Below are 25,268 nucleotides of genomic sequence, written 5' to 3' on the forward strand. Positions count from 1 at the left end.
CCAGGAACATGTTTCAAGAAAGTAAATTGAATCAATCGTGATTTCATGTTGTCTTTGATGACCGTTGTTATGCAAACACATTAATTGAAAAACGAAATATTTAATATCTCAGATCTACAGATGATAATAAACATTTATAATCCTCAAACTAATCTAATTATGCCCAAGCATACCAGTAAAACTTTTGAAGTGTCCAACAGATGTTCACATGGTAAATATCAGACCCTTCAGAAAGCCGTTGAGACGGCATGGATCAGTACACATTAAAGTTTATATTTTCCCTCTAAACTCCACTGAGTTGTATATACGACTGTCACACAGGCATAAAAACAAGTAATGTAGTGATTCAATTAGTGTCAGTGAATTGATTTTATCCTTTGGGTTGTTCCTTGCACTCATATTTTGAAATCTGGAGACGTTTTATTTGTCTACAACTTCCCTTATAGCTAAACAAATGCCATAAAGTGTTTTACGTTGTGAAAGACGGTGGCATGGCAGTAATTTGTACTTTTCCCTAAACATTACCTTTGAAAAAGCCAAGATATATGCAAGATACTGTATATATAGTATTATATGCTTTAATTAAGCTGTCTATTGTCTGCATTTGAACACATTGAAGCTTCCACTAACAAAACATGGTATCACTATGTTTTTAGTTACCATTGCAAAAACATGTATTTTAATAATACCACATTTATTTATTTATTTATTTATTTATTTATTTTATCGATCATTTCATAGCCATGTTTATTTTTCCTATACCATGGAAATGCCATGTTTTTTTTATTTTCCGGACATGTACCGTAGCAAAACTTTTTTATTATTATAACATGATAATACTATGTTTTTTATAATTATTATTAGTTTTATTACTATTATAATAAAACTCGAATCGCTGCCTGTCTGGCAGACATCTCAGCCTGGATGAAGGAACACCACCTTCAACTCAACCCAGCCAAGACCGAACTCCTTGTCTTTCCAGCCAACCCTGCTGTTGAACACAACATCACCGTGCAGCTGGGTCCAACTACAGTTCCACCTTCCAAAATGGTCAGAAATCTAGGGGTAACCATTGATGATGAGCTAAATTTCACAGACCACATTTCAAAGACTCCAAGATCATGTAGATTTACACTCTACAGTATCAGGAAGATAAGACCCTTCCTCTCTGAACATGCCCCACAACTGCTCGTTCAGTCCCTTGTCATAACTAGACTGGACTACTGTAACGCTCTCATTGCAGGCCTTCCTGCATGTGCTATTAGACCTCTCCAAATGATCCAGAATGCAGCAGCACGTCTGGTCTTTAATGAACCTAAGAGAGCACGTTACATCACTCTTTGTCTCTCTCCACTGGCTGCCGGTTGATGCACGTACTAAATTCAATACTAAATTCAAGGCTCTGATGCTGGCATACAAAACAGTCACTGGGTCTGCTCCAGCATACCTAAAAACATTTATGCAGAGCTACGTTCCCACCAGAAGCCTGCGGTCTGCTAAGGAACGTCGCCTTGTCGTACCAAAACAAAGAGGCACCAAAACACTTTCCCGGACTTTCAGTTTCATCATACCACGGTGGTGGAATGACCTTCCCAACTCAATCCGGGAAGCTAACTCGCTCTCTATCTTCAAAAAATGGCTAAAACCACATCTTTTCTAAAAGCACTTAACCGGTCACTAAAAATAAATAAATAAATAAATAAATTATTATTTACATTTCTTGTTGCACTTAAATCTGTTTTGTATATTATTATGATGATAGTGAAACTTTGTAATATGGCACTTTTCGTACCACTGTCTCCCTAAGATGATTCGCTGATGTTTTTCCTCTTTTGTAAATCGCTTTGGATAAAAGCGTCTGCCAAATGAATAAATGTAAATTATGCCATGGTAAAAAAACATTTGTATTTATTTATATATATATATATTTTTTTTTTTTCTGTCATGTCAATACCTATAATAATAATAATAATAATAATAATAATAATAATAATATACATATACATATACATATACATATATATAATAATATTTTTATTTTACCGTGGTTTTCAGACATGGATCCCAGCAAAGCCTTGTTTTTTGTTTGTTTATTATTATTATTATTATTATTATTATTATTATTATTATTATACTATGATAATACCATGTTTTTTATAATTATTATTAGTTTTATTACTATTATTATTATTATTATTACACTATGATAATACCATGTTTTTTATAATTATTATTATTAGTTTTATTACTATTATTATTATTATGATGCCATGGTAAAAACTTTGTTTTTAAATTATTTATATATATATATATATATATATATATATATATATATATATATATATATATATATATATATATATATATATATCTGTCAAGGTAATACCTATAATAATAATAATAATAATAATAATATATATATATATATATATATATATATATATATATATATATATATATATATATATATATATATTCTGTCAAGGTAATACCTATAATAATAATAATAATAATAATAATAATAATAATAATAATATATATATATATATATATATATATATATATATATATATATATATATATATATATATATATATATATATAATTATATTTTTATTTTACCGTGGTTTTCAGACATGGATCACAGCAAAGTCTTGTTTTTTTGTTTGTTTATTATTATTATTATACTATGATAATACCATGTTTTTTATAATTATTATTAGTTTTATTACTATTATTATTATTATTATTATTATTATAGGTATTACCTTGACAGAATATAAATATATATATATATATATATATATATATATATATATATATATATATATATATTCTGTCAAGGTAATACCTATAATAATAATAATAATAATATCTATATCTATATATATCTATATATATAAAATTATATTTTTATTTCACCATGGTTTTCAGACATGGATCACAACATAGCCATGTTTTTTGTTTGTTTGTTTGTTTATTATTATTATTATTATTGTTATTATTGTGTCATGCAAAACCGTTCTTTTATTTATTATACCATGACAAAACCATAATGTTTTTGTTGTTGTCATTTTAATTATAATGTTAGAAAACCCATGTTTATTATTATTATTATTATTATTATTATTATTATTATTATTATTATTATTATTATTATTATTATTATAATACCATGGTAAACCATGTTTTTTTTTATGACATGGTTTACCATGTTTTTTGGGCATGTACCATGGAATTACTGGTGTATTTGGACATGGTACCATTTTAATTAAATTTTTTCTATGGTTACATAGAAATGCCGTGTTTTTGTGGATATGTACAATTATATTGTCATGGATATTTAACATGCAATAGCATGATATTCTTTGAAGTACCTTAGAGTACCATGTAAATACCATGGTATAAAAATATGGTAATCATTCAGTTATATGATATATATATCAAAGTACCATGGTATCACCATGACTGTACTTAGGTACTGCCAAATTATATATATTTATAATTTATTTAGTTTTGTATTAATTTTTGCAGGGGTCATCACATCATATCAAAATGTGTGAGATTTGAATAAAGTTGTGTAATATTATGTTTCTTAATCTTCTCAGATGATGACACATCGCTCAGAAATAGCACGCAATTAGTTAAAATAGGGGGAAAACAAGATTTAGAAAGTGCTGAGCATATAAGACATTTAAAGGTCTCTTTTGAAGGTTGCAGTTATGTTTGCATATGAAATTTGCAAAACAACCATTGCCAAGGATTATGAAGTTTGAGAGTTGAGTCATTGTGTAAACTGATCAAATATATGCTATTTATAATTTTTTACGAATTGCATGGTCAAAACTAGAGGTGAATTGAGGTCAAAAATGAAACTATCAGCAAATGAAGACTCTATTCAGTATCTCAGTCAGGCAGTTTAGCAATACACAACTAATTGTGCAGAGCCAACAAAAAAATCACATCAGCAAGGTCAACCCTTGGATCCAATTTCACAACATTTTATGTGTTTCTTTCTTTCAGCAGAGCAATTATATTAAAAGACCATTAAAATCCACATAAGATAAGAGATGCTTAATAAACTTTGACATGATAACAGGATACAGCATTTAAGCATACAGTGAAATAGATCAGCTTAGCATAGGTCAGCATTCAAAATTATTTCCCCTGACATCATATGAGAGTAGCAGCTCAAGGGGGGGATTCACTAAGAATCAAATGTGTTGCTAATAGTTTCATATATTTGCATGTGCTGTCTATGTTGCTTTTTTAACACAATTTTCCGATGTATCGCAATCTTCAGTTGAACGATATCGATATCACTCTATGCACAACCCTCTGCTACAAGAACCTTCGCACTTACCTGTTTGCCGGCTTTCTTTCGATGGAGAACAATGGAATGCGAGATACTTGCATCCCGCTCGTTGACCGGAAAGACTTTCAGCGCCTGGCTGTTATGAGCACTTATAAGGCCTCCGAAACTGCAACCGATAACCCATCCTCGTCGCGAGCCCCGAACGAGACATTAAATCCGCCTGCATCGTTCATGAACTCTACCGGTCAGAACGAGCGTGCTGGAAGATGGAAGGACCACGGGGACTGAGCCGGCAGAAACACTCCCATATCCACATCCAGATCGCCCGCGGTGCTCACCGACCCAGCCACCTGAGTTTAAATCCAGGACAGACCAGGTCGGGAAGCAGCCGCGGTGGCTCTCTGATTCACGAAGAAGGAAGAGAGCCGCGACCACAACGTTCTCATGGGTATGTTCCCACAGTGAGAACATGACCCCTCCACGAAAGATGCCTCGGAGTGCTGGCCACCCAAGCACTCGAGACAGATTTTGTGGTCATCCGGTGGGGAGTGATAATGGCCACACCTAGCAGCGCAAAGGCGAAAGGACATCTTTAAAAAGATGCCAATTGTTTGTGCGAGCTCGAACGTGCGAGGGTGACCATTGATACGTGCCGTAATTCCAGCAGCAAATAGTGAGGTGACGGGACGAACACACATGTGCGCTAAGCTCTGAAGAACAAATCCGAATGAGTGGTGCATGCCATCTCCTTATATACCCGTATGTCCGGGGCGGAGAGTGCCATGCAAATTCCACTCGGCAATTTTAATTGGCCTTTTCTGAATAAAGCAAAGGTGATTGGGGCTCTCAAGAGCGAACCCCTAGTGTCACAACATCGACACAACGTCTAGTTCGATCCCTGAAGAGCAAGCAGTCGACATCTGTGCCGAAAGTGACATGGAAGCACCACAAAATGACGTGAATTGCGTTTTTCATCTCGCATTAACTTTTTATGACACTATCAGTTACGTTTAGGTTGAAGGTTTAGGGTAGGGATGTAGGTTTTGTTCATTTTAAACTCAATAGAGCATTAACCTCAAAAAACTTTAATTTGACTCGCTTTTAGCGCCACTCAGTGGACATTTCCCCTCGATACGTGTAAGGAGCCGCATATTATTATTTTGCAAAACATTATGCCAAAATGTTAGCTAAAAATAGAACTTACTGGACAAAAATCAAAGCACAAGCAATAGAATAGACCCTCCCAGATAAATTACCCATTTATGATGTCTCCATTTTGCACAAAATACTAACAAATTGTGTCAAACCTTGTAAAGCCATAAAGGCTGTACCTTCATACCAAGATGATAGTATTACATATACCAGAGTACAGTGATAAAATAAAATCAAACCTAGCCTGAGGTATTCCTTTTCACAGTGTACAATAATTTATTAATGAGCGCCATATATAGAAGCTCATGCTGAATTGTTAATTAAGGAGTCAGTTCGTATAAGCAGCACTGAGGACAGATATCATATTGCAAAGTTCGTTTTAATTACTTGGAAAATTTAGACCACATTTTAGTTACTTATTCTGTGCATTATGTGCCTTTACATTCTCTTACCTCCCTAAAAAGCCTCTATATTTTTATTATCACACACTATGTTTGGGGATGATTTTTCTCATGGGTGTAAGAGGTGATATGAAGAGGCAGCCTTGCAAGGACAAAGACAGGGAACAAATCTTAGCCGTCCATCCTCTCGTAGACCAAATTAATCTTGAGTGGACTACGGCACAAATCAATATAGAAGACAGATGATTTGCAAATCTCGAAGTTATGTCATTAAACCTCTGTGTTATTAATTTGAGCTCGCATGGAACCTATTACAGCAAACTGGATGATGGCATTGATCGGTGTGAGCTTTCGATATAAGAACGGAGAGAAAATGTATTTGAACTTTTCATTAGGTTCTACCCCTCAGTTGAACTCATAAATGCTCCTGGAAACAGGGCAAGATGGATATCGTGTTTCATTTTCGAAAAAAGAGGGAGAGAAGTGGGTGATTTAAGGCTTGATTGTCAATTAGGGTGTTGAAGAGGTGTACTGTGGGTAGCTCAAGGCGAATGAGTGACTATGGCGCATAGGAACCAAATGGAATGACACCATAATGGCAAAAGCAATTAAAACTTGGAAGGCATCATTGGCGCGTCATGCTATAATGTAGGTCAGTCTAACGTAAGTTACTCACAGAGGAAAAGCTTTGAGCTGCCACTTTGAATAAAAATTGGTAAAACACTGCATTAAAGGGAAACATAAGATTATAAAGTGATGTATAACAGTTTCAAATATTTATAATGCAAAGTGAAAATGGATTTAAAGCAGAGTCAGCATGATGCATGGACTGCTATTTACTCAAACATAAATGGTTGTTTTTTCATCAATCTGTTTTTACAAATAACACACAAATTATTATATTGTTCCTGTAGATATTGAATACATCATTCAAACATTCACAGTGTAGGTTGGAAAAAGTATATGAACCCCTAAGCTAATGACGTCAACTAAATATTGGAGGTGTGAGTTAGAGCTACTTTGACTTATAAAAAGCACTCAAACATTTTGAGTCTGCATCTGCTGACGTGGAACATGCCTCGCAAAAAAGAGATCTTAGAAGACCTACGATCAAGGTTTGTTGCTTTGAAGCTGGAAAAGGTTACAAAGGTATCGCAAAGATCTTAGATATTCATCTGTCCACAGTTAGACAAATTGTCTATAAATGGAGATGATTTAGTACTATAGGTACTCTCCCTAGAAGTGGCCATCCAGCTAAGGTGACACAAAGGGAACACTGCAGAATGCTCAATGAGGTAAAAAAAGAACCCTAGAGTCACCTCTAAAGACTTGAAGGAATCATTAGAACTGGTGAATATCTTGGTTAATGAGTCTTAACATTAAACAACATTAAACAGGCATGGTGTTCATGCCAGGACATCACGAAAGAAGCCGCAGCTTTCCAACAAAATCATTGCTGCATGCCTGAAGTTTGCCAAAGACCACTTTGACACTCCACAACGCTACTGGGATAATGTTTTGTGGACTGATGAAACTAAGGTTGAATTGTTTGGGAAGAATTCAGCACTACGTGTGGCGTAAAAATGGCACCACATACCAACATGAAAACATCATCCCAACGGTGAATTATGGTGGATGGAGCGTTATGATTCGGGGCTGCTTTACTGCTTCGGGGCCTGGAACGCTAGCCATCATCAATGGTAAAATGAATTTCCAAGTTTATCAAGATATCCTATAGGATAATGTCAGGGTGGCTGTGCACCAGCTGAAGCTCACCAGAAGTTGGTTGATGCAGCTGGACAATGACCCTAAGCATTGAAGTAAATTATCTACTTCCTATATCCATACAGGTAACTAGCCCTGCATTCCAGATGGGATAAATCACCCTCCGATGGGCACTTTGAAGGGAGAAAAATCGTGATGGTCATGTTGTTAAATCACTTAAAACTGAATTTACAATAAAAATGACTTAAAAGGTGAGTTCTGAATAATTACTTTTTAGGCCTTTTCGCCCTCCTAACAGTGGATGGTCAAGTATTTGAAGGGAATAGGGCATAGGGAAGATCACTTCTGAATGGAACACACCTAGAATTAAGATTCCATACGTTTAAATGTAACTGTATCCTGTATACTTTATAAAACTAAATAATAATAATAATAATAATAATAATAATAATAATAAGACTCCATACACTTTAATTTGACTTACTGTCTCAATACAGATAACTAAAATTATGATTCTATAGATTCCAATATGACTTCCTGTATACATACGGGTAGTAAACATCTCATATCCATAGAGATAATTACAATTTAGACTGCATAAATTCACATTTTACTTCCTGTATTCGTACAGGTAATTAAAATGATGACTCTAACCCTCTTTCCTTCTTCCAAAAACCCCTTTAGCGAGTAGCAATTATTGTACGAGCATGCAGAATATTAGAGCGGTATGATAATGATTAATTACATTTATGTATTAACCTCCCAAAACTAATCTGAATTAGAAGTGAGCATTGCAAAGCTACAGGTGCATTTATTAAAAGTCCTTTCATTGCGTGTTCTTTGCGGCTTTAATAACCCCAGTGTGGTGTGAGAAGACTGGTTTAATCCAGAAATCTCTTTGAATGGACCTGCAGTGGTGCGGTTCTCTCTGCCCTGGCTGCCACTCTCTGTTTGGGAAGTGGCCTTTGATGAGCACTTGTGTTTGTTTACTCTGAGGACTCAAATTGCCCGTGATGCTTGGTTAGATTTCCATCAGGAGCTTGCTCGAGGTCACAGTGAAGGGCTCTACTGGGGACTGTGAAGTTTGAGGCTGCTGTGGCAATCTAAAAGCTGTCTAACAATCGGTTATTACATTCAACTGCTGCAATATAATCATTTCAGTTGATAGAGTTTGATGATGTAACTAGTTTTAGCGTGTTTGAAGAGTTAAGGTGGACATGACATGGAAAACCATATTTTCCTTGTTCTTTTGAAATAAAATTTTTGATTTACCATTTAGTACTTTTCCCAGTCCAATCAGATCATTTATTGAAACTAACCAGCAAAAACAGCAAAAAAATCTGAACTCATACACAGATGTTAGCCAATCACAACAGAGATAATTTACATTTACATTTATGCATTTGGCAGACACTTTTATCCAAAGTGACTTTCAGTGCACTTATTACAGGGACAATCCCCCCGGAGCAACCTGGAGTTAAGCGCCTTGCTCAAGGACACAATGGTGGTGGCTGTGGGGATCGAACTAGCGACCTTCTGATTAACAGATATGTGCTTTAACCCACTACGCCACCACCACTCTATTTACAGTATTAGTAGTAGTAGTAGTAGTATCAGTATTAGTAGTAGTAACAGTAGCAGTAGCAGTAGTAGTAGTAGCAGTAGTAGTAGTAGTAGTATCAGTAGCAGTAGCAGTAGTAGTAGTAGCAGTAGTAGTAGTAGTATCCGTATTAGTAGTAGTAGCAGTAGTAGTAGTATCAGTAGTAGTAGTAGTAGTAGTAACAGTAGCAGTAGTAGTAGTATCAGTAGTAGTAGTAGTAGTAGTAGTAGTAGTAACAGTAGCAGTAGTAGTAGTAGTAGTAGTAACAGTAGCAGTAGTAGTATTAGTAGTAGTAGTAGTAGTAGTAGTAACAGTAGCAGTAGTAGTAGTATTAGTAGTAGTAGTAGTAGTAGTAACAGTAGCAGTAGTAGTAGTAGTAGTAGTAGTAGTAGTAGTAACAGTAGCAGTAGTAGTAGTATTAGTAGTAGTAGTAGTAGTAGTAGTAACAGTAGCAGTAGTAGTAGTAGCAGTAGTAGTAGTAGTAGTAGTAGTAACAGTAGCAGTAGTAGTAGTAGTAGTAGTAGTAACAGTAGCAGTAGTAGTATTAGTAGTAGTAGTATCAGTAGTAGTAGTAGTAGTAACAGTAGCAGTAGTAGTAGTAGCAGTAGTAGTAGTAGTAGTAGTAGTAGGAGTAACAGTAGCAGTAGTAGTAGTAGTAGTAGTAACAGTAGCAGTAGTAGTATTAGTAGTAGTAGTATCAGTAGTAGTAGTAGTAGTAGTAACAGTAGCAGTAGTAGTATTAGTAGTAGTAGTATCAGTAGTAGTAGTAGTAACAGTAGCAGTAGTAGTAGTAGCAGTAGTAGTAGTATCAGTAGTAGTAGTAGTAGTAGTAACAGTAGCAGTAGTAGTAGTAGTAGTAGTAACAGTAGCAGTAGTAGTAGTAGCAGTAGTAGTAGTAGCAGTAGTAGTAGTAGCAGTAGTAGTAGTAGTAGTAGGTGAAAAACCTTCTCTTTGAAGTACACTGACTTGGCTAATCTAATTTAATCTAATTTGGCAGAAAATAACGACAAAATCATCAGAAATACATCAGGCCATGATTCAGCATTTAAGACTAATTAAATTAATTAATTAGATTAATTAGACGAATGAACTCCTAATGCAAAATGCTTTCTGTGGTTTCATGTTGCTGTCCTGTTGCAGTGCCTTTCATGAAATAATGTAATAATATCAATTTCTTTTAAAAACAAAGATCAGCAGAGAGGGAAATTCTCTGAAGGGACATAACTGATGAAACTTTAGTCCACCAGCATCAAGGTTAAAGTTTTTCCTACTAGCGGAAATAAAATGCTCAGGCCATCGGGTAAAGATAAAAATAAAAAGATAATAGACAGAGGTTGAGAGCTCCATCAAGGGATGTCACGGCGAGGAAGTGTTAAGTACGCAGGGCGCACCTCGCGGCACGTCTGACATGCACTGTAGCACAGAATCTATGGTCCCCGCCATGCCGTCAGAATTGATGACTTTCATGTGCTGAGAAACATCAGTTTAACTGCTGAGCAAAGGTCGGAACATGTTTGAACACGGTGTCTCGTTCAATACGATCAAGCTGTTCGGTTAACAAGAATAAAGCCGGAAATCAAATTCTTGTACAGCAAGATTACATTTTCAGTTTATGGTTTCCAAAAAAATATTTAAGAACTCCTGACTCAGTTACCAAAGTGGCATAACAGGCAATAAACTTGTGGTTATGAGTCATAATGAATCAAATGAAGAGGATTTTACATGGTGAACTTTGAGGCCTAGACATACAGTAGAGCAGTGCCCTAATTGATTCAAGTCTTATGGGGGGTCCCCACCTCTTGAGGTTTTGAGTTGGGACGGAGGGACGGGATTGATTGGAAGGCGTTGCACTTTTTAGGGGTACAGTCTGTGTTCAGGTTGATGCAACTGGTTATGTATCACAACAGAGCATGCATGCATTAAAAATGACAACAGAATTAATTAACAAAAGATTCTTCATACATGACAAAGGATGTCTGGATGCGTGCTCTCTCTCCTAGTGCTCTAAGTGTATGTAGGACACATAAAGTGTAACCCTTAAATATATACACTGATGAGCCAAAACATTATGTCCAATATGCTGCTGGTCCTCTGCATGCCACCAAAACTGCGCCAAACCACCAAGGCATGGACTCTACAAGACCCCTGAAGGTGTCCTGTGGTATCTGGCACCAAGACATTAGCAGCAGATCCTTCAAGTCCAATAAGTTGTGAGGTGGAGCCATCATGGATTAGACTTTTTGGTCCAGCACATCCCACATATACTCAACCGGATTGAGATCTGGGGAATTTGGAGGCCAGGGTAACACCTTGAACTCTTCATCATGTTCCTCAAACCATTCCCGAACAATGTGTGCAGTGTGGCAGGGCGCATTGTCCTGCTAAAAAAGGCCACAGACATCAGGGAATACTATTGCCATGAAGGGGTGTACCTGGTCTACAACTGTGTTTAGGTAGGTTCCACTGGTCTAAGGTCCAAATCCGTAGCTCATGTGCCCATTGTAGGCTCTTTTGATGGTGTACAGGGATCGTCATGGGCACTCTGACTGGTCTGCGACTACACAGCCCCATCCGCAGCAGGGTGCAATGCACTGTGTGATGTGACACATTACTTGCATAACCAACTGTAAAGGATCTCTGTTGGTCTGGGAAAGGAGGAAGTGGGAGCCAGTTCCACATTCAACAAGACTTTAATTAAGACAAATGCTGAATTGAAAGCATGACACAACATAAACACACACGAACACTGCTGTGTGTCTCTCTCTCTCTTTTTGGCGTCTCTGGCTCCTCCTTTATCTCCCTCCCACTAATTGGAGGGACTCCTCCACCTCCTGGCGGCCGGCAGCATCTCCTCAATCCCATGATGGATGGCAGCAGTCCCTCCGCTTCCCTGGTGGACAGCAGCGGCAAGTTCTCCCAGATAGTGTGCTCTTCCTCCAGTGTAAAAGATCTCTGTTCATCTGAAAAAGGAGGAAGCGGGAGCCGGATCCACATTCAACAACACTTCAATTAACACAAATTCTGAAATGAAAGCATAACTTCACAACATAAACAATCACTGATGCGGCTCTCTCTCTCTCTCTCTCTCTCTCTCTCTCTCTCTCTCTCTCTCTCTCTCTCTCTCATGGGGCATCCCCGGCACCTCCTTTATCTCTCTCCCACAACTGAGCACTGGATGTGCATCCTCACAGCCCGCCCACGTCCTCCTCCTCATCAGACTTCTGCCACAGTAGTAGTAGGTTCGGACCAGATGGGATAGCCTTCGTTGCCCTCGCACATCTATGAGCCTTGGGGGCCCAACATTCGGTCACAAGTTTGTTGTTTTTCCCTCCTTGGATCACTGTCGGTAGGTACTCACCACTGCTGACCGGGAGCACCCCACAAGCCAGGGCTAAAAGGCTAAAATATATTTTTTGTGTGTGCAACACTTGAGTTATAAACATTAGACTTAAAACAGTGAAACTAATATTATAAAATAATTAGATCTGACAAGATTCTGATTGGATGAGCCACATTTAAAGCTAACTGAACATCAATTGAATTCTATATTAATGCAACAAGTTATGAGGTTACTTGGCAACCATAAACAATAAACAACTACACTATAACAAATGCAAATATTTTGATATTTGCTTCACATGTTGATTTGGAACCAAAAGATTATTTAATGTTCTGATTTGGATAGACTATTGCAGCATTTATTCAGTTTCAGGGCTGAAGCAAACATTTCCAAAAGAAAAAATCTGCAAGTATGTAATTGGTTTAATTACTTCCTTGCTGAATTGAGACGCAATAAAGCACAGCTGCTCAATTCATGGCTTTCAAAAGTAAAAAAAAAAAAAAAGTGACGTCAAAGTGCTGAAAAATCTTAGTGTTTATAAAAATGTGTTTCTAGGAAAACAAATGCAAAATAAGATGCAAATCGGTTATTTCCCAGACAGTGGTGATTGCTTTAAGACTACACAGGAAACAGCTTTCCCTATAATTTCGTGACAAATGGGTCAATGACATGTCTTTCAATTGACATGAGTGCAAATGACTTCTCTTGCATTCATGTTTTATCAACGTCAATTGGAGAACAGCCTCTAAACAGGCTTCCAAAGCTCTGTTTGCACAAGGAAAAACTATTTCATGTTCTTATGGACAGTGGAGCTTTGAACCAATGCATTTCTCCACTGCCTGGAAGCCGAATCCTCAACAAAATGATTGGGGAATGTCTCAAATGGGTGAGAATTGGCAAAAACAGTCAACTGAAAAAATGACATGACTGACAATGTTTGAAATGCATCATGTGGTCGGTCAAACGCATAGTGTAGGCTAATTTTGGAATGTTTCGATAGCGCTACAGAGACATTGTTACACTTTTAAGTGAAATCAACCAAATGGCTTAGACTAAACCTAACCCTAGCCTAGCCTAGCCTAATCCTAACATAGCCTAACCTAACCCTAACTTATTGACTGCATATTAACATAAAAAAAAACTTACATACAGCAGCTTTAAAATACAACCCCAATTCTAAAAAGGAAAATGCTAATAAAAACAAAAAGAAGTGATTTGTCAATTATATTCCATTGCGAAATTGAAAACACCACAACTACACATTATAGGAGGTTTTTCCTTGTGAATTTAATACATATTTTTATGTACAGTAATTTCAAATCAGATGATTGCAACAAACTCCATAAAAGTTGAGACGGGGCAGTTTAAGACTAATACAAATTTGACGAGTTAAAATAACAAGGCGATGTGAAACAGGTGAGGCAATCGTGTCACAGTCGTAGTATCTAAGGAGCCTCCAAAAACAGCAAAGATAATTCTAGACTTGTCAGTTTGACAACAGATTCTTCCAGCACTTTGAGAACAATGTTCCCCAATGACAAATTGGAAGGATTTTGGGCATTTCACCCTCTGCAGAGCACAATATAGTTAAAAGATTCAAGGAATCTGGTCAAATCTCGGTGCATAAAGGGTAAAACGAAAACCACTTCTGAATGCGCGTGATCTCTGATCCCTCAGACATCACTGTCTTAAAAAACATCATTCATCTGTAATGGATATCATGAACATGGGCTTGGGATTACTTTAGTAAACCTGTGTTAGTCAACACCACTCGCCGCTGTGTCCACAGATGCAAGTTAAGACTTTACTGTGTAAAGGAGAAGCCGTACATCATCACTGTCCAGAAGCGCTGCCGACTTCTCTGGTCTCGGTCTCATCTTAGATGGAAAGTAGAACAGTGGAACTGTGTTTTTTTTCCCGATGAGTCCACATTTCAAAAAGCTTTTGAAAAACACAGCCATCGCGTTCTCTGGGCCAAAGAGGAAAAGGACCATCCAAGCTGTTATTAGCATGAGGTCCAATAGCCAGAGTCTGTATGGCCCAGGGGTGTGTCAGTGTCTATGACATGGGTAACTCACACATTTGTAAGGGTACCATTAATGCCGACAGATATGTAACAATTTTGAAGCAGCATATACTGCCATCCAGCACCATCTTTTCAACAAATTTTCAGCAGGACAACTTCAGACCACATACTGGCCGAATTAGCAGAGTGCGGGTGCTAGATTGGCCTGCCCGCAGTCCTGACCATCTCCAATTTAGAATGTGTGGCGCATTATTAAGCACACAATACAGCAATGAAGACCCCATAAAATTGTGCTGATGAAGACCAACATAATGGATGAATGGGGGAAAATTCCACCTTCTAAACTTAACAAACTTGTGTCTTCAGTGCCTAAATTGTTAATGCGTGTTATTAGAAGAAATGGTGATGTTTCACAGTGGTAAACACTCGACTGACCTATCTTTTATGGAGTGTGTCGCAATCATCTGATCTGAAATGATTGTGTGTTTAAATTACATCATATAATGTAGTTTTAGTGCTTTCAATATAGCAAAAGGTGAATATAATTAACAGATAAGTCCTTTTTTGTTTTTATTAGCATTTTTCATTCTGTCCCAACGGGCATTGGGATTGGGGTTGTAGATCTAAGTAGACTTTTTTTCATTAATGCACCAGCTGCCACCGCTAACAGATGACTGAGTTTTGATATGTCAAAGAGCGAAAAAAACACTCTGCAAACTCTCTGACTCAACGTACGTTTTCAACATTGGCCCGTTTGAAGGACTTGCTGAAACTGAAATAAGGGATTACAGTTACACTTCTAGGTAAATGCCAGAACACGGCCAGCCCACAAAACTGACGCACTCTGCCATGAAAACTGTGTAAAAGAGTCTTTATAAGAAGTACAGGACTGAACACAGAGATTCTGTTCTCTGACACATGATTGGGTGGGCTAAACTCATCAGGGCGCTATTAGTTTAAATCAAACTTGACAGATATGTCAACATTCCTTGGAAGGAAGGTACAAGATAGAAAAGAAGAGAAGTACTACTTCAGGCAACACCGTAGTTCGGATATTAACATTTTAATACTTAATTTTTTTGGGATGTGAAGACATAAATTATTAGGTGTTTCTGTTGAAGCTTACAGCTTCATTTGTTTAAATATTGGAGTACTTTTACATTTTTAAGAAAATAAAACAAATGGGTTTATAAACTGTCCAAATCTAATCAGAACTCACAAAAAAAAAATTTCCAGGTCATATTGTACCTCAAAAACATATTTTTGTTATGTTGCAATAATAAAGTCTATTTTTAGGGCCATTTAGACATTTTATTTTCCAGCCTGGTCTCATAGAATCACGTCATTAGTGCAAAATAATATTTATGTGTTTCGTTGTGCGAAATGAACACTAGAGGCGCTACAACAACAATGACTTTTATTACCTTTCACTCAAATCACGAGTAAAAGGCAGATTGAGTTCATAAACACCTCACACAATGCTATCTTATGATATCTAAACACTGTTCTGAGACCTGTGCAGACAGACAGCACACTGGAGGTTACGTCATTCACTAAATAGTGAGCAAGGGAGCATCCAATAGCTCTCTATGCAGCTAAGTGCATTCACTTCTAAAATCAGACCAAAAGTTTGATGACGTTTGGATCACTCAACATGTTCATCAGATATGGGACAATGATAATCAGCACATAGATCCAGAATTTTCTAATGCTACATTTTATTTTAACATGGTTGGCAGTGATTGGATGATGCTGGACATTACTTTGAATCTGAATTAATTATGCTAATTTCTTATGTAATATCTGTAATGTCTTAAAAAGCATGAAAAACCAACACTCCTGGAAACATAATAACTAATTTAATTGGGGGGGGCAGACTTTCTATAGCTTGGTTTTATTTAAAATCTCACAACTTAGTCCCGCTGTCCACATATGAGGACATACATGTTTAGGAAAACTATTGTATTTGCTCTAGAAAAAACAGCACACAGCAATCACTCGAGGGTCTCGGGAGGTTAAAACTCGATAGTGAATTAACCTTTAAAATCTCATCTGTATTGGGTTAGGGTTAGGTTAGATTTTGGCTTGATTTTGGGCTGAAATAGGACCTGGGCATGTTCCAGACAGTCGTCATTGTCTTATATTTTATTATCTATTGCTGATACCTGAATTGATGCATTGTGCCATCAGGACATGTCTAATAGGACACAAGTTCTGTGTGTCTTTAGTCATCTATTCTCTGTGGACGACATGGGCTAGTAAGTGTTTGCTGTTTATTATCAGTCGGTGCATTTAGTCGGAGCATGTGGGAGGCTGCTGGATTCCAGCAGGTATAATTAGTCTTTTAAAATGACGAAGCTGTCTTCATCAACCAACGACAATTTAAACCTCATCATGGAATAATTACAGCAAGGATCATCAAATACTGCAAATGTATATTCACATTTGCTCACAGGTACTGCTAAACAGATTGCGTGAACATAGCGCCTCTCCAAAACCTAATGAGCATTCTACCTAGACACCATTTAAAGGCATCATAGGAGAATCCTGACGTATAGACTGTTCCAGCAGGTAGGCAGCAACATTATGCTGTCTTCTAGGATCCCATGAGAGTTGAGAGAATTGTTGAATAGGGCTTAAATGGGAAAGGCTTACTACCATACTACTCTTACTACTCTGCAGCATTCAGAAAGTAAGCAGAAAGTAATATTCTATTTCAGAGCAGTCTTGGGTAAATACTCAAAAGAGCAATTTGCTACAAATTACTGATTACTTTAATCAGATTACTGACTTTATTGATAACTTTATATACAAAAATTATAATTTTACTAATTACGTTTAAGTTACTTTCTAAAAACACTTCAAAGAAACGTTTTTGGTTTTCCGCTCAACTAATTCAAAATAATGTCTACTGTATATACTGTATTTACTCTTTATATTTACTCTATGTACACAAGTCATACACTCAGTTTGTACCTTATAATGACTCATTAGGAGGCATCATGTTTTATATGTATTCTCCAAACTAATATTTTTAGCAATGTACTTAAAAGAAACTGAACTGTAATCTGATTACAATATTGACAATCTAAGACTATTATTTGGGTATCTCAGCGAGTATTGACGCTGACTAACACCCAGGAGTCACAAGTTCGAATCCATGGCATGCTGAGTAACTCCAGTCAGGTCTCCTAAGCAACCAAATTGGCCCAGTTGCTAGGGAGGGTAGAGTCACATGGGGTAACCTCCATGTGGTCGCTATAATGTGTGGTTCTCGCTCTTGGTGGGGCACGTGGTGAGTTTTGCGTGGACGTCTGAGACGTCAAACCACGCATCTTATCACATGGCTTGTTGAGCGCGTTACTGCGGAGATGTAGCACATGTGGAGGTTTCACGCTATTCTCCGCAGTAACCCGCTCAACCAGCCACATGATAAGAGGTGTCCTCCGCCACCTGGATTGTAACGAGTCACTACACCACCACGAGGATATAGAGCGCATTGGGAATTCCAAATTGGAGAGAAAAAATGAAGGAAGATGAGAGGTTATCTTCACTGTGAAGTCAACAATACAAGACAGATGTAGATAAATGATAGACAGATGGATGGACAGACAGACATATAGACAGACAGACAGAGAGACAGATAGATAGACAGACAGACAGAATAGTAGAAAGAGAGACAGACAGAGAGACAGATAGATAGACAGACAGACAGAATAGTAGAAAGAGAGACAGACAGAGAGACAGATAGATAGACAGACAGACAGAATAGTAGAAAGACAGACGGACGGACGGACGGATAGATAGATAGATATACAGACAGACATATAGATTGACAGTTAGACAGATAGACAGACAGACAGACATATAGATAGATAGACAGACAGATAGAATATTAGAAAGAGAGACAGACAGACAGATAGAATGGTAGACAGACAGACAGATAGATAGACAGACATACAGAAAATTAGAAAGAGAGACAGACAGACAGATAGAATGGTAGACAGACAGATAGAATATTAGAAAGAGAGACAGACAGATAGATAGACAGACAGACAGACAGACAGATAGATAGACAGATATACAGACAGACATATAGATTGACTGTCAGACAGACAGACAGACAGACAGATAGATAGATAGATAGATAGATAGATAGATAGATAGATAGATAGATAGATAGATAGATAGATAGATAGAATATTAGAAAGAGAGACAGGCAGACAGATAGAATGGTAGACAGACAGACAGACAGACAGATAGATAGACAGACATACAGAATATTAGAAAGAGAGACAGACAGACAGATAGAATGGTAGACAGACAGACAGACAGACAGACAGACATATAGATAGACAGACAGATAGAATATTACAAAGAGTGACAGACAGATAGAATATTAGATAGAGAGACAGACAGATAGAATATTAGATAGACAGATAGATAGACAGATATACAGACATAATATTAGAAAGAGAGAGAGACAGACAGACAGACAGATAGACAGACAGACAGAAAAACAAACAGACAGAACGACAGACAGACAGACAGACAGATAGACACATATAGAACCGTAGAACAACAGACAGACAGACAGAAAGAGAAAAAGACAGACAGACAGAGAGAATGTCAGACAGACAGAAAGACAGACAGACATATAGAATGGTAGAAAGACAGACAAACAGAAAGAAAAACAGAGACAGACACAGAAATAAAGAGAAAACGAGTCAATGACACAGAAAGACAGACTGACAGAGACAGATAGAACGAAAAAATGACAGACAGACAGACAGACAGATAGACAAATAGAACAACATACAGACAGACATACCAACCGACAGACAGACAGATGACTGAACAAATGACAGACAGCCAGACAAATCCAATTTTCTGTATTCAAATCTAGACTTTACTGAGAAATTACGAACTGATGGACCTCAAATTTCATTCTCAACGCAAAATATTCACACTGCTCTTAATTGGAGAGTTGCTCTCACAAGTCGGTGGAGAATTTGATAGCAGAGCAGGCGGTGATAGCCACAAAGCTATTCATGGTTGGTCAGCGGAGGATAAAGTTCTACATTTTAATGATGGGATTGGTACATTTCTTTTTTAAAGCTCTTCAGAGCAAAGGGAGTTCAATTTGAGCTAATAAGATGTAAATGTATTGGAGGAGACTAAAGCTTATCAGGACTTGATACAAATTCAAAAAGCAGTGTATTTGAAAGTCAACACCCAAAACACGCAGATGCTAAATCACTTTTCATGTTGCGTATAAGCAAACCAACTCCAAAAGGGCATTTTACATGAAGTATTGTTTATCTTCCATGCATTAGTGGATTTATTTCACTGGCTGTTCGCATTTACAAACACAATTTGATCAGGACTACAACACCGATTAAGTTGTACAATCAGAATATAAAAGGTAATTAAAAGTAAAGGTGCTTCAAACAGACAGTTCTTTAATTAATTGGTTATTTTTAATTACTCAACCTTTTTACTTTCATAAAGTGACATATTTCAGAATGAATATGGATATTCAATGAGAAAAATGGCTTAACCAGCATTAAAACACTACATTTACGAATATAAAAATATTTGAAAGGCTGAATTACCTACAATAGTAGCCTAAATCAGTCCCTAAATAGATTTGTTGTATAACGAATAGGACGTGTGGTCATAAAATAGTCGAAGCAAAATATTACATTTTGAAAAATTTCCCATTCAAAATACACTAGACTTCTACACAGTTTAAATAAGGCTGTAAAACCCCTGTTTTAATGCCAAGAGTGCCACTGTCATCTTTAGTCACATAATAAACTGTGACAAATATAAAACAGCATAGCATGTGTTTCATTCAATAAAACAAGCTGCATGATGGTTAAGTGTAAAATTGGAAAGAACGTTTGCTCTTTAATGTCTCTCATTAGCATTAGCTTTTCTGTGAGAGCTCATTTTATCAGACTGAACCACAAACATGTTGATTGAATCTTTCCTCTGAGAAAACAAGTTTCCTGCCGAGGAAGCCACAAACACTTGGAACACAAGTTACATCCAAAAAAAAAAATACAAAATGTTCTGGAACATGGTCAGGCTAGCTTTTCCAACATTTCTGGACCAAAACATTAACACTAAAACTTCTAACAATACATGATTACACAACATCCCGAATGAAGCCAGACATTTTAACCCTAACCCTAACCAACCCTAACCCTTATTTTTGATAAATCACATGTAATATCAGAATTCCTAGTACAATTCCTAGAACAACAATACCCATGATCCTGCAGAGAAAAGATCCACCAATCAGAGAACTGCGGCAAACAAAGCACACCAAAAGAGCTCTGTAGTGACCGCCCACTGCATGACGCATTGTGAGAGATGCAATCGAGTTGCTCTCTTTAGCCTCTCAAACTACATACAGTATATATTTGCTTATATCTGAATATTTTGCAATAAACTTATTATCAACAACTTTAAAACAATATGTGTTTTTTATTAAATCATGTCATTTGCAATGTTTCATGGGGTTATAGTTCATTCCCTCATTCCAGTAAAGACGTTAAGGCACATTATTCTATAGGCCATTCGGCTTTGGGCATATCTCTACAGTCTTGTACCTTTTTGTCTGATTTCGAAAACTGTTTTGCTTCAAATCAATGCTTGTAATGTTGCAAATCACCTCGGAGCTGCTTGGTTTGGTTCATTACTTACAACTCTATTATAAAGATTTTATGAAATACCTACAGAAAAAATGAATGGGAATAATAGTCCCATATTCAAGACGACTGAAAAAGTTGGCGGGCATTGTTGTGCTCTATAATTTTCTTGGGAGCTGACATTCTCAATTTAGAAAGCATTTTAATTGGCCAAAAATGTAATTACATCCACAAGTGCAAGATGAGTCATCAATATTTTTTGTTCATTTTCCTGGAACAGTAAGAATGAGTGCTCACGAAAGAGATGCGTCTTCAGATTCCTTAGATTCAGGTTTCTAGAAAATCAGCTGCTCGGTCGAAGTTTCGCAGGTCATTTCACCAGTAAGAAACAGTTGAAATTGAGGTCGGCAAAATGATTTTGTGCCTCTGGAGAGCATATGGACTTGAAGTAGAGAGTGTAGACAGGGGAGTGCTGAGTAAGTGGCTGTAAGTGAGCATCAACTACTTGATGCGAGTAACCTTTGGCAACCAGTGCAGATGACGTGCCCTCTCTTGGGTTCGCTGAGGCCAATCGTGCCACCACATTCTGGATCAATTGCAGAGGTTTGACTGTATATGCAGGAAACTTTGCAGTAGTCCAGTCTCAATATAACGAGCCTGAATAAGGAGTTAAGTAGCATAGGAAAGCTCTGACCTTCCTAATGTTATACAAAGCAAATCTGCTTGATTAGGCTGTTCTTGTGAAGTGGTCTGAGAAGTTCAATTGATCACTGAACACAACTCCAAGATTTCTGTCAGTCTTAGATCATGTAATTGTTAACGAGTATCGTTGAATGGTAATGTAATGGTAAACTTCTGGGTATGCTGGAACAACGAGAGGCTCTGTATTTGCCGCATTGAGTTGGAGGTCGAGTTCTTTCATCGAACACAAATTGTCTGGTATATTAATATAGTAATTGTTCAGTACAATTACAGTATATATGGTATTCCCATCTGACACCATCACAGTACCATACTACCACCAAATTGGGCTATCCCAATTGCAAAATTGTTCCAGTGGGCTGCAATGTTCTCTCTCGCAAAATTCCCAGAATGCACCGTAAAAACCAGGGAGCATCGTGGCTCACTTTGACAATGTTTACATGGACACCAGAAAGTGGCTTTTTGCGAGAAATCAGCGTTATGTTTTACATGCACTGTGTAAGCGATGTAATCTTTAATCTCAAATACATGCAGCTTTGTCACTAAACAGCTTTCTCCACAGTGAGGAAATTTCCCCGCAACGCTTGTGTAAATAGCAAACATGTTATATGAGGACATCTTCACTACTTTTATTCCCTGTAAGCTTTCCTTTATTTCCAGATATTCCACAGTTGCTGATGTGTTTGCTTTCTTAACTTTCTATCGTGAACTGCAGTGGAATTGCACTGCAATAGTGGGGTTTCCCTCTTATGTAAAACACTGGGAATCCCCCAGTGTATGAGCGCATATACGTGGACATGAGGTACCATCAATATTTTACATTGGTGGGTATAAATGGGTATAGTTTATAGTGCTTCCCACTATACTCCCAGAAATGTTGAATTATTTTTGCTTTGTTGACTTGTTGTTGTGTTCCACCCTTTGACATTTGTTATCCGGTACTGTTCACACACATGCACACTTTTCAAAAACCTGTAACAATGGCACTTATGCGTTAACAAGACCATATAAGATGCATATTCTGAGAGAAGCCTGGGTGTATTAAACCAGTTTCTCTTAATCCCTTAAATGACATAAGGAAATCGCCGTTCTTGTTTACGTGACTTTTCAGAACGGCACTTGCTGTAAAACCCCCGGAATAAACAGCTTTCTTAAGTGCATGTATACCGGAAGTGTCATCATGTCGTCTGAAGTCTTTCAAGTCATTGAAGATTGAACAAGTATTAAAACGATCAAGTCAAAGCCTTATTTTCTTTTAAAAAATGTTGCAGGTGATTGAGTGATAAGTGTCCCAAAGTTCAGCGGATAAACACCCTTGCAAGTGCCCAAATTCATGTTCACCGTAAACTGATTTATGACATAGGGATAACCATTTTATTACAAACATTGGAAAATACACCATGCTTTCATGACTTTCCATTAAATGGCTCATGCTCAATAGCTTTAAGGCCACCAAAAAGGTTAGCCTCAGCTTGTTTGTGTTAGCATAACCCTGCTTGGCTTTGCAATGAAACATTCCACTGAGAGTGTGGTGAAAGCAAACAACAATTAGAGAGCTGTTTACCGAGATGCTACCATGGACCAAAGCCAATAACTGACCAACTGAGTCCAATATTGCTGCCCAATAATTTGTCCAGACTCCAATTCGGATGACACACATCAATCTCTTATCATACCATCACTTAAGGTGGAAAACTCCATGCTAGTACTGTAGATTAGACTAAAGTCTTCATTGATATTTTAAGAGTGGGTTTCTGATCATTATTATTTTCACTGTGGGCCAAACACAATAACAGCAAACCTAAACATGCAACATTATCGACAGACAAAGACAATCATAACGGTCCTAAAAATAGGCTATATTTTATTGGGGCAAAATATATCTTGTTGTTTCTTTCTTTTGATTTTGGGATGAAATTGTGGACATGTTGTTTGAGATTGTCCCAACTGACTCATTGTGGTGGCATTCATGTGCACTCATTTCTTAAATATAATCATTCCGACATGACTTAACGGTGTATTTGCGTATCTGTCTCTGGACATGTTATCCCTTGGCAAAAGATTCAAACGGTAACACAAAACCTCCTCAGGAATACAGCTGGTAATCTGAGACTTCTCCCAAATATGTGCTGTACTTCAAGTCCAATGCTCTGTCAAAACACATCCCGTCTGAGCTTTTCTCGTAAGTCTGAGCAGGTCTTTTCCAATTTAGAGAGAGAGGAGGTAGATATTGCCCAGGGCACAGCTTCAGGGGCTGAGGAATTTGAGATGATGCCTGGCAAATTCATTTACATGGAGTGATTTCATAGCTGCATATGTATTCATGTCTATACAAAAGTAAACAAACACATAACCATCCCATTGTTTTAACAGATCTGCTTAATTTATCGATATTTATCGAAATGAGGGTTGATGGCGGGATTATCTGTTTAGGTGACCGGTGACAGACAACGTTTCAGACAGCCAGACAGTCTGTGCGTTGCTTGGCGTCTTGTAATGTTTTTTTTTTGTTGCTTTATCTTCGTTTGGAACTATTTTAGTTAGCAGAGACAAAATAAATGTCCATTTTGTGTCTGAAGTCTTCATGCCAGTTGCATCTCGCACATAAGCACTCTAGGCTTTCAAAGTAGTCTTTTGACCACGAGCCAGTAAGGACGTGTTGAAAAAAAAAAAAAACAGGGCTGCAGGCAAACAGTTCACATGTACTGTGCTGATGATGAATTTGACATCATGCGCACTGTGTGTGAAATGTAACGGCATCAGTAATTGATGTTTATTTGTTAATAGTGAGGGATGGGGAAAATAAAAGCTGCCAGACCTCAGATTGTGTGAGAGATAGAGCCCAGCTGAAACTTCGAGTGTGATGGCTACTACCAATCACTCTATGTATAGCGTTTGAGTGGTTTTTTGTGAATCTTTACCATTACGCAGTCAAGCAAACATGTTTTTGTGTGAAAAATTAATTTACCTTTGAGTTGGATTTGAGTTGGCCATCTCCCACTTCTCATTCTTCGAACCTGTTAAACTGGTGCCAAAACCCAGGATTAGAGGAAGGAGGATAAGTTGTTATGGAGTCATCATCGCTGGAGGAAGTTTTCCGGTCCCTTGTCAGCATCCACCAGGACCAACACCAGGCCCTCATGGAGCTTTGGCCAGAGCAGCTTTGGCCAGAGCAACAACAGTGCTTTGAGGTGTTCCTTCGGGCCCAGGAAGAGGACCGGCGAGTGCTGCAGAGCTTAGTACCCCTGGAGGGGTCGGACTCACCGTCCCCAGCAGCAGAGCACGTGTTCCTCACCAAGATGGGGCCTCAAGATGACCGCTGAAGCTCTGAAATGGCCAACAGAAAAT

General features: G+C 37.6%; 1 protein-coding gene across 2 annotated transcripts in view; it reads right to left on the minus strand.

The window, feature by feature from the left end:
- The window catches only part of gpc6a (glypican 6a), a 253,197-nt gene that overhangs the window by 61,800 nt on the left and 166,129 nt on the right, over nucleotides 1-25,268 (minus strand). The window lies entirely within an intron of this gene.

Source organism: Xyrauchen texanus, chromosome 5, assembly GCF_025860055.1.
Source record: "Xyrauchen texanus isolate HMW12.3.18 chromosome 5, RBS_HiC_50CHRs, whole genome shotgun sequence".
NCBI lineage: Eukaryota > Metazoa > Chordata > Actinopteri > Cypriniformes > Catostomidae > Xyrauchen > Xyrauchen texanus.